Genomic DNA, 18449 nt, shown 5'->3' with positions numbered 1-18449 from the left:
TTTATCAGATCCATATAGGAGATTGCATTAGCACAATGATCACATCTAACAACATGATTATGAATTAAAGACTTCAATTGACTAACAAATAGAGCAATTAAATTGAATGTTATATATAAATAAAAAAGAACTTGTTCAGTGCAACAATGGCTACAATGTCCCCTTCCTTCAGACCCAACTGCACCAATCCATTTGTGTAGGCTACAACTCTGTCTAAGAATTGCATGCCAGTTTTATGTGCAGTTCCATATATTGTTACTGGTATCATTATAAATTGATTATACATGTCTCTAGACCTCCACTATAACAGTCTAAAAAGATGATATGTAGACATTCCAGAAACAATTTCCATACTTAGACTCACAAGGAAGATACTGACAAGCCCCTCTCCAATTTGGTGACAAATTTTCATAGAAGATACAAAATTTCATCCACTCATATGCATTTTGACCCATTTCTTCCATATATGCATGTGCAGAGGCCACTGATGAATGCATGTGCAGTGGCAAAACAATCGTCTTCAAAATGGCGTCATTCTTCACTGTCCTGACCTTGGTACACAATATGATGTAGTTTCTCTTTATCTGCAATCATGTGCATGTTCATGAAGGCCATACATAAGTGAAAAATAGAAGCTTCGAATATCCATCATTGATGCAGCAAATGATCACAAATTCCCAGGTTCAAAACATCTTAGTATCGCTTCAGTAGCACTCCTGCCAACCTGAGTAACTAATCCAACCCCGACTCTTTCAATGGGTCGTCAACATTCTCCTATGTTGCCACTGGTAGCGTACTCACCACTTTGAGATGAAAAACGCCGTCTGACATATCATGAATTGGAGGATAGCTCATAGTTTTCTCTCAAGACTTGTTCATCATCATGAAGGCCCTGAGAGCATTAAGCCTCAACTTCAGTCTCTTCTCGATGCTATAACGCAGAGTGACCTGATGAACCATTATGCTTGGACGACCCGAGAAGCCGAGGCAACTTCTTAACGAGAATCCCAACTTCCTCCTCTGCAAACCCTAATTCTCTCAAATTTCTCAACTTCACCTTCACGGTGTCCCTGTTCAGCATACTTAACTGGAAAAAAGTGTGAGCCAAGGCCTTAGACCCCTTCTCAATGCCCATCCCCTCGACATCTTTAACAAGCCCCACCAATACTTTTTTAGATTGTGATAAAACACTAGAGTTGTTTAATATGAAAGACGTGGTCAGGCTATGGTTGTAAATTACTTTTCCAGCAATTTTATCAAAGTTTGAGTGATCTGATTGAGAAAATTAGTTTTTCTATGCTAAAATTCCTTTTCAGAATATATTAAAAGTGCTTGAGGATCTATGAAATTATTTGCAAGTTTAAACATGGGTTTTTGAGTGTTTTTATGTAAATTTTATGTGCAAATTAACATAAACAAATGATTGAACAACAACGTATAACACACATAAACATCACCATAAACTCTATCACAACAACACATGATGAAGGAGTTCACCCCTCCTGGGCTACATCTCCTTGATCCAACTTCCAATGGCTTGGCCCTCTCTATTATGCTCAAAATTGTGAATACATCAGTTTACAATGCTCATAAATCTCTAAAACTTATTCCAATGGATTCAGAATGCCCAAAAATGCCTGTGTAGCCTCTTTCTGCTCCTGATTTGGTCAAAATTTGAAGAAGTTATGGCCTTTCCCGATCTTCTGCTAATCGAACCGCAAATTCCCCAAAATCTGGAACCATCCTACAATTTTCCCCAAAAGGCACTAATGGAGTGACAATTTCACTTAAAATTGGTTGAATTTTTCAGACACAATAAATGTCCTCTAATGCTTTATTTCCGAAAAATGTGGCCACCTGGGGGCCACGTGCTTGGGGCTAAGGCCAATGGCCCACCACCGTCAGTCGAGCCCCCCACTCCTCTTTATCGGTGGTCATGTGCGGGTGGTGCGACCAAGGGCCAGCCTCCACGGGTTGGCCCAACCTCAAATATGGCGCGCATTAACATTTAAATATACCTGGAGTTCTATATGGTTAAGAACTTCCATTATGGTGTATTGGTAGTTGGCTATGTTATGTGCTATGTGGTCATGGGTTCGACCCCCACTGCCTCCACCCAGAATTGACCCATAATTTTGGTGGCCCCGGGATACCACGTGGTGGCCTCCGACTGGGTCATGTGTTAGCCCATGGGTGGCCTCCAATCCATCCAATCAAAACACTAAATTTAGAACCAATGGGAATGTGCCACTTGGCACAAAAAGATTCACTGAAGACACTTGACTAGTCAACCTGCCACATACACCTACCCAGCCAACGCCACATCAGTAGTATGGATTGCTGACTCGGCTGTCATTTTTTTTTCAAAAAATCGCATGTTTGGGAAAGTGAATAGAACATAATTCTGGGAGCATACAGTGTCCATTTCGCATGAAATGAATTGCGCCAGATTTAAGATGACGAGCACTACACATTCATCTAGGTTCGACACTGATCCGACAACTTTGAATTTTGAGCTATTTTTTGAGCAACTGATCATTCCTCCCCACTGGAAACCTTTTGGACCCCAAAATATCACTTTTAGTTGTCCAGCAAGTGAGGGTACAACTCCCTCACCTTTCCAATCTCGATTCATTTGACCTTTGAAGGATTTTTTTCCCTTGAGCCCCACTATAATCCACATTCCCTTGTTTTGAAAACCTTGTTTTTCTATCAAGAATGGTGCCTTGATGTAGTTCATCAAGGTATTCAGGAGAAAAATCCTCAATGGAAGGACTTTGGACATTTTCTCCTTGATATTCAATCAAAGGAAGCTCATACAACCTTAAGTTCTCAACATTAACAACAACATAAATTTGCATATATGAAGGCAAATCCAACTTGAAGGCATTGTTACCAATCTTTTCCAATATTCTGAATGGACCATATCTAATTAGTTTTAGATTTTACCTTCTCCTTGGAGCCTCTCTTTTCTAATGTGAATCCAAACTTCATCACCGACTTGGAACTTGTGATCTACATGATGCCTGTCATGCCTTGTTTTGTACTTGCCTTGGCTCTTTTCAAGTTGTTCTTGAACTCTTTGGTGTACCAATTGGATTTGTTCTATGAACCTTCTTTCTTTGTCTATATCACTATGACCATCAATAGCAACATATTTTCCAAAAATTAAATCCAAAGGAGACTTAAGAAAGTATCCCAAACATGCCTCAAATGGCAATGTTTGAGTTGAAGAGTGCTTGGCCCAATTGTAAGCATGTTGAATGTAGTGCAAATGTTCACCCCGCAACTTAGGATGCTTGCTGCAATACCCAACGAAGAAGATGTATCATTGTCCTATTCACCACCTCTGTTTGACCATCTGTTTGTGGATGAAATGTTGTACTATTTTACAATTTGGTTTCCATGAATCCCCACAAGCTTGACAAAAAATTCCCAACAAAGAGAGAATCTCAATCACTAAAAATGGATGTGGGCAATCCAAAATGCACCCATACATTTTGAAAGAATAATTGAGCAATTTGTTCAGTTGTAATTTGGTTTTTACATGGCATCAAAATACACATTTTTCTGAATTTATCCTCAACTACATACAAATAATCATGACCTCTTTTTGACAATGGAAGACCTCCTACAAAATCCATAGAAACACTCTCCCATAGTTGTGAAGGAATCGAAGTGGTGTGTACAATCCTAACTTCCTATTGCTAGGCTTACTGACTGCACATAATGAACATCCTTTAATAAAACATGACACACTTTCAAGCATACGAGGCCAATACCAATACCTTTCTAGATGTGCCATAGTCTTACTTACACCGAAAGACCAATAATAAGAGAATATGTGCCTCTCTTATGATGTTGATTCTTTCTCCCTATGGAATACAAAGCTTGCCAAGATGGTACAACAAGTTATCATGCAAATGATAATCCAATTCCTCTACTTGGTTACCTTGACTCAAGCTTTCATAAACATCTTGAAAGTCATTGTCTAATGCATATTTCTCAATATAAATTTCATGCAAAACATAATTATGCTTGAGTAAAGTAGTTGCACTAATAATAGGCCTAGAAAGCATATCAACAACTTTATTGTAGATACCTTTCTTATACCTTATTACCAAGTGGAATTGTTGAAGAAAACCCATCCATCGGAAGTGCCTTGATTGCTGCAACTTAGATTGAGATTGCAAGTATTGCAATGGCTGATGATCAATGTGAATGATTGTTTCCTTACCCATCAAGTAGTGTTTCCACTTTTTCACACTTTTCACCAATGCATACAATTCCTTTTCATATGTAGGATAATTAATCACTGCACCATTGAAAGTTTTCAAATGAAAACATATAGGCTTACCATGTTGCATGAGGACTGCACCCATGGCATAGTCACTAGAATCAGTCTGGATCTCAAATGACTGTCTCAAGTTTGGAAGTGAAAGTACTGGAGCTGAACTGATCTTTTCCTTCAATGCATCAAAGGCCTTTTGTTGTTTTCCTCCCCACTGAAAAACCTTTTTCACACTTGTCAATGCATGCAAAGGAGCTGCTATAGAAGAAAAGTTAGCAATGAATTTCCTCCAATATTGGGTTGCTCCCAAAAAACTTCTTACCTCAATAATTGTCTTGGGCCTTGGCCAATTCAAAATGACATCAACCTTGGAGGGATCTATTTTCAACTCACCTCCTCCAACAATATGACCCAAGTAAACTAAATAAGTTTTTCCAAACTCACACTTTGACATCTTTAAATACAATTGTTCTTTCTTTAAGACATCAAGTATCTTTCTCACATGTGTGATGTGTTCATCATGATATTTATTGAAAATTAAGATGTCATCTAAGTAGACTATAACAAACTCATCAAGAAATGGCCTCAACCCATCATTCATCACACGTATGAAGGTAGCAGGAGCATTACATAAACCACAAGGCATAATTGGCCATTCAAACAATCCTTGTTTTGTTTTGAATGTTGTTTTCCAAATGTCTCCTTCAACAATTCTAATTTGATGGTAGCCACTCCTTAAGTCTAACTTAGTAAAATATTTTACATCTTTCAATTGATCAAGTAAATCATCTATTCTAGGCAGTGGGTAACGGTTCTTTACCATAATCTTGTTCAATGCATGGAAGTCCACACACATGCGCCATGTTCCATCCTTCTTTGGCACCAAAAAAATAGGTGAACCACATGGCGAAGAAGATGGCATGATGATCCCTTTGTCCAACGACTCTTGAATTTGCTTTTTAATTTCTGCACTTTCCATCACTGACATCCTATACATGCTAATGTTAGGAACATGACTATCTTGTTGCAACTGTATCTCATGTTGGATTCCTCTCTTGGGAGGCAATCCTTTTGGTTCCTAAAACATCTCAAAATACTGGTTAACAACATCAACCAATTCAGAATTCAATCTTGAATCACAACCTTGAAAAGCTTCATTATTAACATCATTCTTGGGTGTGATCATTAGAAGCACAAAAATCTTGCTTGAATTCACTATTCTTTTCATCTGCCCTGCATTAACAAGTGAAAGATTTAGTTTAGTGCTATGAGCTCTCACAATATATTCTACTCCATCTTTGAACAAATGGTATTTGTTTTCATGTCTATGAAAGATAGCTTTTCTGTCATAGAGATACGGGCTGCCCAAAACTATACCACATATGTCTAATGGAAGAACATCAAGCTCCACTTCATCTATGAAATTTGCAGTAATGGTGAATTTCAGTTTACACTTTCTAGTTACTTGTAATTGTGCATTGTCACACACCCATCCTAGTGGATATGGTTTATGATGTGGAATGGTTTCCAAGTTTAAACTTTTGGCAATGTTTTCAAAGATGAGATTGGCTTGAGAGGAACTATCAAAAAGAGTATCAATTTTGCTATGTTTTGAGATCGCCCTTATGTGAAAAATTTCTATCCTCTTATTTTCATTTGGAGTTTCATTGTGTGAATTTGGAGTACTATTGCTAGCAATGGATTCTTTTCCCTTCATACCCATGGATATAATTTTAGTTTCATCGCCCAAATCGGATCTCAAATCTTGTTGAGTGGTTGCAACTATCTTTTGTTTACCCTTGTTGTTGAACTTCTTTGGTTTCATCTTGGGATGAAGCTTCCAACAATGAGCTTCATCATGACCCTCTTTGGAAAAATGCTTGCATTTTAATTTCTCTCCTTCCTTCTTAATGGATGCATTTTTATTTCCCTTCCCTTTGAAACCTTTTTCTTTTCCTTTACCCTTAAATGTATTTTTACTACCCTTTTATAGAGTGTCTTTCGCTCTTTCCTCAAGATGAGTGGCTTTCACACACACCTCATCTAGATTATTGAGATTAAACATAACGATAGTATGCCTAAGGTAACTGTGTAATCCCCCTGTGTACTTCATCAATGTGTCTTGTGATTGCAAATTGTTATGTACCTAGGGGGGATAATATGGGGTACCAAGGGGGGTACCCAAGGTAATAATGTAATAATGGGATGGGCCATAGTAATAAATAAGGTGGTTAAACCATGTCATGTAAGGGACCACAAGTAGTTAATAATAATGTAATGGGCCCATGGTATTAGTTGATGGTATGAGGAAACCATGGTAATGATGCATGGTATTGTATGTATGAGGCCTATATAGAGGCTAGAGACTCCACATGGAGAGATATGAAGATGAAGAGAAGTATTATTGTATGAACAGGCATATGGCTTGTGGAGTGTTCTCCTTCCTTAAGGAGTGATTGTATGGTGTTGCCCTACCGTAAGGGTTTTGATAATAAAGAAGCATTTATCTATTTTGATCTTGTTATTCTTGGGTTTATTTATGTTATCATATCAGATCTATAATATTTCTGGGTCAGATCTACAACAATTGGTATCAGAGCTACAACAATTGGTATCAGAGCTACAACAAGTGGTATCAGAGCACTTTCTTGGGCAAACCGTGGAGCAATTTTTTTTTTTATTTTTTTTTTGCAGGGATTTTTTGGGTGGCGAATTTGCAGATCAGATCTGTACGTTTTGGTGCAAGATTTGTAGAATTTAATTGTAGATCTGACCCAGAAATATTATAGATCTGATATGATAACATAAATAAACCTAGGGGGGAGAGCTACAACACAAATCTACACCTAACATTAGAGATCTTTTACTGAATTCTTGGGTGTAATCTTGCACATTTTGACCTTTAAGTTGTCTAAAGTTTTGCCAATTCATGATGGCTTTCTGCATATAAGCTAGAGGGTATAATTGTATTTTAATTGCAGCAATGAAATCAAACCAAGAAATTGAGATCTTGCCATGTTTTTTTATCTCTTCTTATGTCTTTGATTCCCACCATACTAGCGCTACACCCTCCAACCTCAAGGAAGCTAATTGAATCTTTATGTAATCCTCTTGAATGTTTTGAATTCTGCAATAGACCTCCAATTGACGAACCCAGTTGTCAAGATTATTTGCATTCACTTCACCATTATACATGGGTAGTTCAAATTTAACATCAATTTTTAGTAAGGGTGGTTTACCAGTTCCTTTTTAGGTATGTTGATGAGTATGAGTAAGGGTTGTTTTAGTGGAAGAGGTTGAAGATACCTGTGAAGAAGAATATGAAGGAGAGGGTGGAGAGGGTGGAGCTTTACCTCCATTTCCATTACCTCCTCCTGAAGAACCTTCTCCTTTTGGAGGTTTGGATCTTTCACCCTGTAGTCTAGTATTCCTCTCTTCATAGAGGACCTTCACCATATCTGTCATATCAAAGAAAGCCTTCCTGAAGACCTTCTCATCCTCTGTCATGTTTGTAGGTTCTCCTTCATGAGACATGCTCACTGGAGTTTCAACTGCAACTTGAGGAAGAACTGGTGATGGAGATTGTGGCAACCTTTCCCTCCTTCCCTTTGACCCAACTTTAGGGCTTTCAACCAACTTCCCTTCTCCTCTCTTGAGTTTTAACCTTGTAAGCATGACATTCTCTTGCAAATAGTTAAATCCTTCTTGCACAGATAAAACCAAGAGCTCTAATACCAAACTTGATCTGATTGAGAATTTTAGTTTTGCTGTGTTAAAATTCCTTTTCAGAATATATTAAAAGTGCTTGAGGATTTATGAAATTATTTGCAAGTTTAAACATGGGTTTTTGAGTGTTTTTATGTAAATTTTATGTGCAAATTAACATAAACAAATGACTAAACAACAACAAATAACATTCATAAACATCACCATAAATAGTATCACAGCAACACATGATGGCTCTCACCCCTCTTGGGCTACATCTCTTTGGTCTAGCTTCCAATGGCTTGGCCATCTCCATTATGTTCAAAAGTGTGAATACATCAGTTTATAATGCTCAAAAAGGTCTGAAACTTGTTCCAATGGCTCCACAATGCCAAAAAATGCCTGTGTAGCCTCTTTCTGCTCATGATTTGGTAAAAAACTAAAGAAGTTATGGCCTTTCCCAATCTTCGGTTAATCACACCACAAATTCCCCAAAATTCGGCACCATCCTATAATTTTTCCCCCAAAACGCGCTAACGAAGCGACAATTTCGCCGAAAATCGTGCGAATTTGTCGGACGCGTTAAATGTCCCCTAATGCCTTATTTCTGAAAAATGTGGCCACATGGGGGGCCACGTGCCTGGGGCTAAGGCCAACGGCCCACCCCCACCGGTCGGGCCCCCGCTCCTCTCCGCCGGTGGTCGTGTGTGGGTGGCGCGACCAAGGGCCAGTCCCCACGGGTTGGCCAAACCTTCAATATGGTGTGCATTAACATTTAAATATATGTAGAGTTCTATATGGTTAAGAATTTTCGCTATGGCGTATTGGTAGTTGGCTAAGTTATGTGTTATGTGATCTGGCTAGGCCACGTGTTAGCACGTGGTTGGCCACCAATCCAACTAATAAAACCGTCGAATTTCGAACCAATGGGAATGTGCCACTTGGCACAATAAGATTCGCCAAAGACACTTGACCAGTCAACCTGGGACATATACCTGCCCAGTTAGCGCCACCTCAGCAGTACGAACAGCTCACTCGGTTGTCAATTTTTTTTCAAAAAATTGTCTATTTGGGAAAGTGAACGAAACATGATTTTGGGAGCATAAGGTATCTGTTTCATGCGAAAAGAGTTGTGCCAGATTTAGGATGACGAGCACTTAGTCCAAGTTCCACACCGATCCGAAAACTTTGAATTTTGAGCTATTTTTTGAGCACCTGATCACTGAGTTAGAAACCACAACCGCTAGATAGGGATCAATCACAAACTGCATAAAAGAAATCTTTTTTTCCAGCGTATGACTAACATTTAAAGTTAAAAATGAGGGCTTCTAGTGAGGAATTGGTGCATTTTCTGACCAGTGAGATTGATCATATCCCAGAATTCAACCTTGGGTTTGACAGTATTCTTGAAACTAGAACGTAAGAATTAGGGGTGCTAAGAAAATATTTTGCAAACATTGATTTTATTAAGACCCTTGTATCTTAGTTAGTGTAGGGTTTATCATGAATCGTCGTATGCTTTTTGAGCAAGTAAAGTCGGATTTCTCCTACTAATGTTGTTTACCTCATCGAGAGAAACCACATTCGTTAAGAATGAAGATTGCGACTAGGGTGATTTCGAAGGAAGGAGGAGATGAAAATGGGATCTGGGGAATGGTGATGATAATTTTGCTGGAATTTGAAGAAGGTGTGAGGAGAAGAGAGTAATGAATGCAGGAATGGTATGGATGTGCTTCAAAGGTTCATTTATCAGTTCAGATATTGTTCAAACTTATCGTGTTGCGACCATCATCGACACACAAAAACCATGTAAACTTTGCTCAACAAAAGTGGGAATGATATTTTGATGATTTACCATTTATGGAGAGAAGCCTTCTTGCCCCAATTTTATGTTGCAGGGTGCTGACATTTCAAATGTTATGATCACATGGTTATTCAAAAAGAACTCAAGGTGTAAGCCGTGAAATTTACATTAACGGTTTTGTTTGGTGAATTTTCCAATGTCCTACGGACTTGAAAAATCTGGGAGTCGTGAGATCTAGCCATGCGTTAAAAAATTATTTGATGGAGGAGAATGAAAATCCAAATATCTGATTGGCCAAATCTACTTAAACAAAACCCTCAAAGGAACACCTTTAGTGTAAATAATTTCTATTGAAAAAAAGCTTCGATATTCACCACCACACATAGTTCTTGTCAAGCCAGGCAGTAACTCCAATAGACAGTAAAACTGATTCGTTTTATTTCATTAGGTATGCTATTGTTATATACAAAAGGGTGTGACTGCTCAGTTCATCTCCTAATGACTGTTCACATTCCTAATTTAACTATTTACATAAATTCACCCAATCGTGAGGATTAGGTGTCAACATTCCCCCCCTTAATCTGAAGGGATGTTGGTGAGTCCAAGCATCGTTCTGAATCTCTCAAGCTTTTCTCTTCCAAGTGCTTTGGTGAAGATGTCTGCAATTTGCTCATTTGTGGAACAATGATGGAGATGGATTGTTTTGGCCTCAACATGATGTCGAATCAGATGATATTTAGTATTGATGTGCTTCGTTCGATCATGGAACTTTGGGTTCTTGGCCAACTTTATTGCAGAGGTATTGTCAATCATGAGTGGAGTTGATTGTGCTTGTTTTACCTGCAAATCTTCAAGAATTTTCCTAAGCCACACAATTTCTTTTGTTGCTTCCGCTGCTGCCACGTATTCTGCTTCTGTTGTGGAATCTGCTGGAACTGATTGTTTGTGTGATCTCCAGGAGACAGCTCCTGATCCAAGACTCATAGCATATCCTAAAGTAGATACCCCAGTTTCTTTGTCTCCATCGAAGTCTGAATCAGAGTATCCGATCAAACTGAAGTCATCCACCTGTGTGTACTTGATTCCAAAATCTTGAGTTCCCTTCACGTACTTTAGAACTCTTTTTGCAGCAGACCAATGTCCCTCACAAGGCTTTTGCATAAACCTAGAGAGGATTCCAACAGCAAATGAAATGTCTGGTCTGGTAATAATTAGGTAGTTGAGACTTCCTACAAGCTGTCTATACTTTGTTGCATCCTCAAATTCCTTTCCTTCAATAGATGTGAGCTTTAAGTTTTGTTCCATTGGAGTAGTAAGAGGATTGCACTCTGTCATGCCAAACCTGTTAAAAAAATCTCCAATGTATTTCTTTTGAGAAAGAAATATGGACTTTGGATGTTGGGTTACTTCAATGCCAAGATAGTAATGAACATAGCCCAAATCAGTCATTTCAAAACTTTTCCCCAATTCCTTCTTTATGGATGCAATGTAGCTTTCATTGTTCCCTGTCATTAAAATATCATCTACATATACCACTAGATATACAACCGTTTTGCCAACTTTCTTGACAAATAAAGTTGCATCATCAAGATCAAAATGATTGAAGTTGAGTTTCAGATTATGCTCAGTTAGTTTTTCATACCAGGCTCGCGGTGCTTGTTTGAGGCCATACAAGGACTTCACAAGCTTGCATACTTTATGTTCATGTCCTTTCACAACAAATCCTTCAGGTTGGGACATAAAAACATTTTCTTTTAGATCTCCATTCAAGAAGGTAGTTTTTACATCCATTTGATGGACTTTCCAACCGTTCTGAGCTGCTAGTGCAAAGAGTGTCCGGATGGTGGCCCATTTTGCTGTGGGAGAAAAAGTTTCCTCATAATCGACCCCTTCCTTCTGTGCAAAACCTTTTGCCACAAGCCTAGCTTTGTGCTTGTCAAGTGAGCCATCAGCTTTGTACTTGTTCTTGTAGACCCACTTGCAGCCAATTGGTTTGGTTCCAAATGGAGGATCAACCAGCTTCCAAGTGCCGTTCTTTATGAGGGCATCATACTCCTTTTTCATCGCTTCTTTCCATTCATCATGAGAAGCAGCTTCTTTAAAGGAAGTTGGTTCAAAATATGTAGACAATTTCAATTCACAATCATAAGAAACATCCATATCAACAGGTGAATTAGAGTCATCTACATCACCTCCATTTTGGCAGTTTGAATTTCTAGTTCCTGTTTTTCCAATTTCATCAGGATGAACACTTTCAAGTGTCTTCGTCAGCCACTTTGGGGGACCTTTATGAGATGGTCCAGGCTGTTCTGTTGATTGAGTTGGGACTGAATCAAGATTGAGTCTCCCAATTCTATCAATTACATCACTTAAAGCATCATCCGTTGTTGGAGTTTCATTCGGGGGAGAGTGTTCTTCAGAAGAAGATTCCACATGTTGATCTAGAATAGGAATCCCCCCTTCAAGATGTGGAATCTGATTATCAAATTCTTGAAATGATTTTGTTTTTGCGAATCTATCCAAGCGATCAAGTTGCCGCTCAACAACATTGTCAGATTTGGATGATTCAAGAAATATTACATCTCTAGATACAACAAACTTTTTATTTACTTTATCACAGAGGCGGTATGCTTTGAAGGTGTTTGAATACCCCAGGAAGATACACTTACGACTTCTAGCACCAAGTTTGTTTCTATGTACCTTTGGTATCAAAGCATAACAGGTGGAACCAAAGACCCTGAGATGTTTTACCGAAAGAACATGTCCATACCACAATTCATAAGGAGTCTTGTTTCTTATAGCATTAGATGGACATCTATTCTTTATATATGCAGCACATAGAACAGCATCAGCCCAAAACATTATCTTTACATTTTTGAAGAAAAGCATGGATCGTACCATATTCAAGATTGTTCTATTCATTCTTTCAGCTACACCATTCTATTGGGGTTATAAGGCACAGTTGTTTGATGTTTGATCCCATGTTGGCGAAGATAGTTTTCAAATTCATTTGATGTATATTCTTTTCCATTATCAGTGCGAATAGACCCAATATGAGATTGTGCATCATTTTCAATCCATTTATGAAAATTCTTGAATGTTTGGAAAGCATCAAATTTGTTCTTCAATAAATAAACCCAACACATTCTGGTGTAGTCATCAATAAACGTCATGATATATTTATTTCCATTTGCAGAAGGAACAGGCATTGGACCACATAAATCTGAATGAATGAGTTCAAGTTTCCTATGTGCTCTTGAATGTGAATCATGAAAAGACTGTTTTCTATGCTTTCCTAGAATGCAAGCATCACATTGCTTAAGTTTCCTAGGAATTGTAGGCAAACCAGCAACACCATTTTTCTTCAATACGCAGAGAATGTCATAGTTTAAATGTCCAAATCTAGCATGCCATAATAAACTTGATGGAAGTGTACCTTCTTCATGATGAGAAATATATGAGAAATGTTGTGCATGAGCAGAGGTTCCTTGCAGTTTGAGAAGCCTTTCTTCTTCTATTCCCCTCATGACAAGTGAGTGGTTAGATGCTTTTCTTACCTCAAGCTTGCCATCAAACATATGAATGGAGTTACCTTGCTGGCGGATGTGGACCAAGGACAACAAGTTTCTCTTGAGCTGTGGGAGATATAGAACATGATCCAGAAGAAAGTCTGGAAGACCAGGCAGTTTAAGCCTGATTGTGCCAAGCCCTGATGGCTTGATTTTTGATTGATCTGCAAAGTATACTGCTCCATCAACATTGTCAATGAAATCTTCAAAAAAATCTTTTCTATGAGACATGTGGCAGGTTGCTCCTGAATCAAGCAACCAATCATTTTTCCATGAAGCAAGTGAAGCATTAAACAAATCTTCATTTACTCCAATGTTACATTGTGCCTCAACATAGTGAGCGGATTCAGGTGCTTTACCTTTGTCTGTATCATCAGTTTTACCTTTCTGTTGATTTCTTTTCTGCTCAATTTTGTCCCATGGTAGCTTGCATGTAGAGGCATCATGTGACCCATTTCTTTTGCAGCGAATGCAGTGCAAATCTACCTTTTCTCTTTGAGAATGTCTGCCCCCCCTGCCTCTGAAATATCTTCCTCTTCCTCTTCGTCCACCTCTTCCTCTTGTAGAATCTTCAGCAAGATGCTTTTCTTTATGAGCAAGGCACACAGTCTCTTCAGAAGATTCAAGGGTTGTCTTCTTTCCAAAAGCTTTCTCTCTTTCAGCAAACTTTTTCATAGGAGAGTCAAAGGTTATATCTTTAAGATTTCCATTTGCTTGCAATGACTCAAGATAATTGGAGTAAGTAGGATAAAGTGCCTTGAGAAAAGCAATAAGAGGAATATCTAATTCAACCTTAGTGGATTTGATATCATGCATTATAGACTTTACTTCAGATGCAAGAGCAAGAGGATCATTATTTTGCAGTTCAAGAGTGAAGAATTTAATCATGAGTTGGACAACTTCAAGTGCAGAATGTGAGTCATAGAGTTCTTTCAGCTTTTGTAGGGCTTCAAAGGCAGTTGAATATGACGAAATATGGCGACTCACCTCTTCATTTATAGATGCTGTGATTAATGCATAGGCTTTGTTGTTCTTGTTTTCTGAAATGACGAGCTCTTTCTCTGAGGTAGGTTGTACTGGGTCATTGTCTCCTTCTCCGACACACACTCCTTTCCACAACTCATTGAAGATGAGGGTGTGTTTTATCATCCGGGACCATTCAGGATAGTTCTCCTTGCCAGTGAGAACTATTCCTACCATGGATATGATTGAATGCATTCTGTTAAAAAAAACTTTTGCTGCAAAATTTTACTCTTAATGGGAAGGAAAAATATAGTTCTGATATAATGGTTAAGCAGATTCAAATATCAATTTGCATGCCTTATCTTTGCATCTTGTAAACCAAAAAAAAAATCCACAGTTCTTATCCAATTCCCAGCAATGGCAGTCATACAATATATATCAATCTGTAGTTAATACGCTATACGCACAAGGTTATTGCAACTGTAATTGGAAGATATACCCTCCAGGATAGAAGGCAAGAAGGCGGTTATAATGCGGCTGGACAAATCTTAGTGTAAGCTCCTCAATTGTGATCTCTGTCAAAATAAGTTGCGTATGACTAAGAGCAGAAAGCCAACAAATATATGTGTATTACAGCATTCTTTGCCTTGAGTTGCACTATTGCTAAATGGATATGCGCATACACAATGGAGATATATAAAAAACTCGTGACCTGCGTCAAAGTATTTATAAATTTCACCACTCCGCTAGAGAGCACAGATCAACTGCAACAACACCCGAATGCAAACTACAGGCGGAGATATATAAAAAGAAGTATCAATTTCAATCTTAACAAGTCGTCAGCTTTTACCTCTGAAAATCTTTCCAAGTAAGCCCACACATCAAATACCAAAATCGAGAAACCCAGTTACGCAAAACTCATATATAAACATCGCATCTCATGGCCTGAGACAAACGCCCGGTAGAAGAATGGTTCAGGTGAACAGTCACATCGCAGAAAACCGACATGGCATGATGCCGAGTCTTCCAGCTCCCAACCGAGTCTTTCTGAGATGGTTGTGGGTTCGGTTCCCACAGATGGTGTGATTGACGGACAGGCGTTTCAATGAAGTGCGGCTAGATTTCAAGGGTATACAGCGTTTCAATGGAATGAACACAGCGTTTCAATGGAATGAACACAGCGTTTCAATGAACAACGTTCAATCACAGTGTTTCATCCCGTGTTGATACCAATACCATAACACAGCGTTTCAATGAACACAGCGTTTCAACTTGACAGAACCAGCGTTCAATTAAAAAATGTGACAGCGTCCAGCATCCAGCGTTCAACTGTGTGTGCGGAACAGGACAACGCTAATATGAAACGCTTGGCAGTCAGGACAGTATGGAGGAGCAGCGTGTTATGGACAGAGGCGTTGAGGCAATGAAACACAACGCAGAGGACAGAGGTCAGTCAGAACAGTGCTCAGGTCAGAACGACAGAGGACAGTGCTCAGTGGACAGTGCTCAGACCAGCGTACAGCCCACAGTAGCAAAAATGAAGGGAGTTACAACTATTTTGAGAACTGGCTCTGATACCATGTCAGGCCAGGCAGTAACTCCAATAGACAGTAAAATTGATTCGTTTTATTTCATTAGGTATGCTATTGTTATATACAAAAGGGTGTGACTGCTCAGTTCATCTCCTGATGACTGTTCACATTCCTAATTTAACTATTTACATAAATTCACCCAATCGTGAGGATTAGGTGTCAACAGTTCTATTCAGTTCAAAATATATAATTAGTTTACTAAAAAGTTAAGTTTATTTCATTAATTATTTTAAATTAAAGAATAAGACTTTTATATATATATAATTTGATTTGATTTTTTTATAATACAACTAATCATTAACATTTTAAACACATTACATTGAATTAGATGGGGCTTTTTTTAATTATACAATAATTTAAATTTAAATTATTTATTAATTTTAAGATTCCATATATATATATATAATTTTTATATTTTTTTGAAATTTGAAATTTATAATATAAGTAATCATTGAAGTTTCAAACCCACTAAATCTGATTTTATAATGTAAGTAATCATTAAAGTTTCATACCCAGTATATTGAAATGTAATTATAAAATAAGTTAAATCTATGAATAATGGTCAGGAAAAAAATGATGTTTTATTTAATGGATAGTGGGTTGAAAAGTTAATATTTGTTTTTGGGTAAAGGTTAATATAATAAAATCACATTATTTTATTTCAGAGAATTTTATTTTCTTTGTGAACTTGGTAGTATTTTCGCTATTTATATTAACTCGCCAAAATCAGGTTTTTCCATTTGTTTCAGGTGGCCTCAACCTGCCCATAGGAAGCCAGGTTGGCCACTTGTCAGCATTAAAAGTTGTCCAAAATTTTTATAAGTCTTTCTCTATCACCCTAATATCATTATCTATATTATCTATACTGCAATTCAACTTTGAAAAGTAAAAGCTATTCGTCATGAAATAGAAACAAAATTTATTTGGATCATTGTTTACTCCTCATCCGAGGAAATCACGGGGGCTGGGGCTTTGGCACTGGAACCCAGCATCTTGCTTCTCTTCATATCTTGCAAAGTTTTTCCAATCCTTCCCAGTGCTAGGTTGTTTTAATAAGTTTGGATTTGGACTGTCGCTATCTCCTTGAGTAGCTCTACTCTGATGGGATATTTCTCTTTGGTGTCCTCCCGTGCCTCCAGACCTTTTCTTACTGCTTGTTCTTTGTTGAGAGTCATGGCCTGGGCCACAACATTCTTCATGACTCAGTATTGCTAGATCGTTTGTCTAAAGAGTGTGTGTCGTCCATGGGTGTTACCCGGGTCTTGAACCATGTCTTCCCATTCTTCCATGGGAATGTCTTGGTTTTTAATATTGTCATTTAATTCTCTCTCCCAACCAGCTATTTGGGCTCTGACCTCAAGTGGATTCCCTACCATGTACGTGTCAATGAGGGTCTTCATATGCTCACATCCTGTCTTTCTCCCTCTCTTACTTTGTTCTCTGCTGGAGCTTCTCACCCCCTCGACGTTCTTTTTACCTATATCTCTCTTGCCCTTCTTGGTCACTTCTTTTCCATCTCTTCCCATTCTGTCTTTGTCGTTGTTGTTGTTGGCTTCTCCCCGTTTTCTTGCCTTCACACTATACTGGACGCAGATTATGATTAAACCTATAACATAACCATGAAAAGTATCAGTATTATGTTGGTATAACACCCAATCAATTTTACAATTAACTGAGCCATGTTTGGTGTCCTGCTCAAGACCAGACGGCCTGAGATTTCTTAGAATTCCCTTCAGCTTTCCCCCCGCCATCTCTTAGTTTTGTTCTTTGCTAGCCCTCATTTCTTCTTTTCTCTGGTTAGTCTCACCCCGTCGGCCATCACCCAGAAGGTTCGACAAAGACATCCTCACGGGGACGCCACTAGGGGGGACTGTATTGTTGTTTTGGACACCGCGGGGAAGTTTAACCATAGAGAACCTATTGGGGGAGCTAGACATAAGGGCCATGGCCCTGTTCTGCACTACACCAGGTAATTTCATTCCCTTCTCGCTCTTCTATACCTTCTTTGTTCTAATTGACACTCTGGTTTTCCTCTCTTTTTTGCTCAAGAAATTCCAAGTAGGATTCTCAGAGCCCTTGGTATCTCGTGTCTCATCTCCTAAGGTCTCCATGGTGGATTCCTCTATATTCCAAGTACTTACAACATCTCCTCCGAGCCTTAGGTGCCACCTGCCTGGAGCGAGATTCCTCAGACCATCTTCCTTACTAGGTTTGCTCTTCTCACCCCGACTTTCTCCTTTCTCTCTGTGCACCTTCTTCAAAGGTAGGGTTTTAATTATTTCTTCTCTCATTCTTATATCTACATTCTCAACCCAGCCGGTGTTCCAGGAGTTCCTGGTTTCGACTCTTACCGAGTCCATACCTATCCTGATCTCCTTCCCTAAGACTATAGAATTTGGCATCACTATACTTTTGAGGTTTAGGGATAGGAGAAGAACATACCGTCTACCAGAGATGGCACCGCAACATTCCCCGGGTTGCGTCGTCATCCTTCTACCACCTTTCTCTGCTTCTGCTCTCATTCT

At 38.6% G+C, this 18449-nt stretch overlaps 1 pseudogene; it reads right to left on the bottom strand.

The window, feature by feature from the left end:
• Positions 1 to 774: 774 nt before the first annotated feature.
• Positions 775 to 17675, bottom strand: LOC149146621 (uncharacterized; annotated as a pseudogene).
• Between the last annotated feature and the right edge of the window lie 774 nt (positions 17676 to 18449).

This window comes from Pinus tabuliformis, chromosome X, assembly GCF_031772625.1.
Source record: "Pinus tabuliformis cultivar Carrire ecotype Pingquan chromosome X, CPIR1, whole genome shotgun sequence".
Classification (NCBI taxonomy): Eukaryota; Viridiplantae; Streptophyta; class Pinopsida; order Pinales; family Pinaceae; genus Pinus; species Pinus tabuliformis.
The sequence above is the reverse complement of the archived record's forward strand: the minus strand, read 5'-3'. Positions and strand labels throughout refer to the sequence as shown.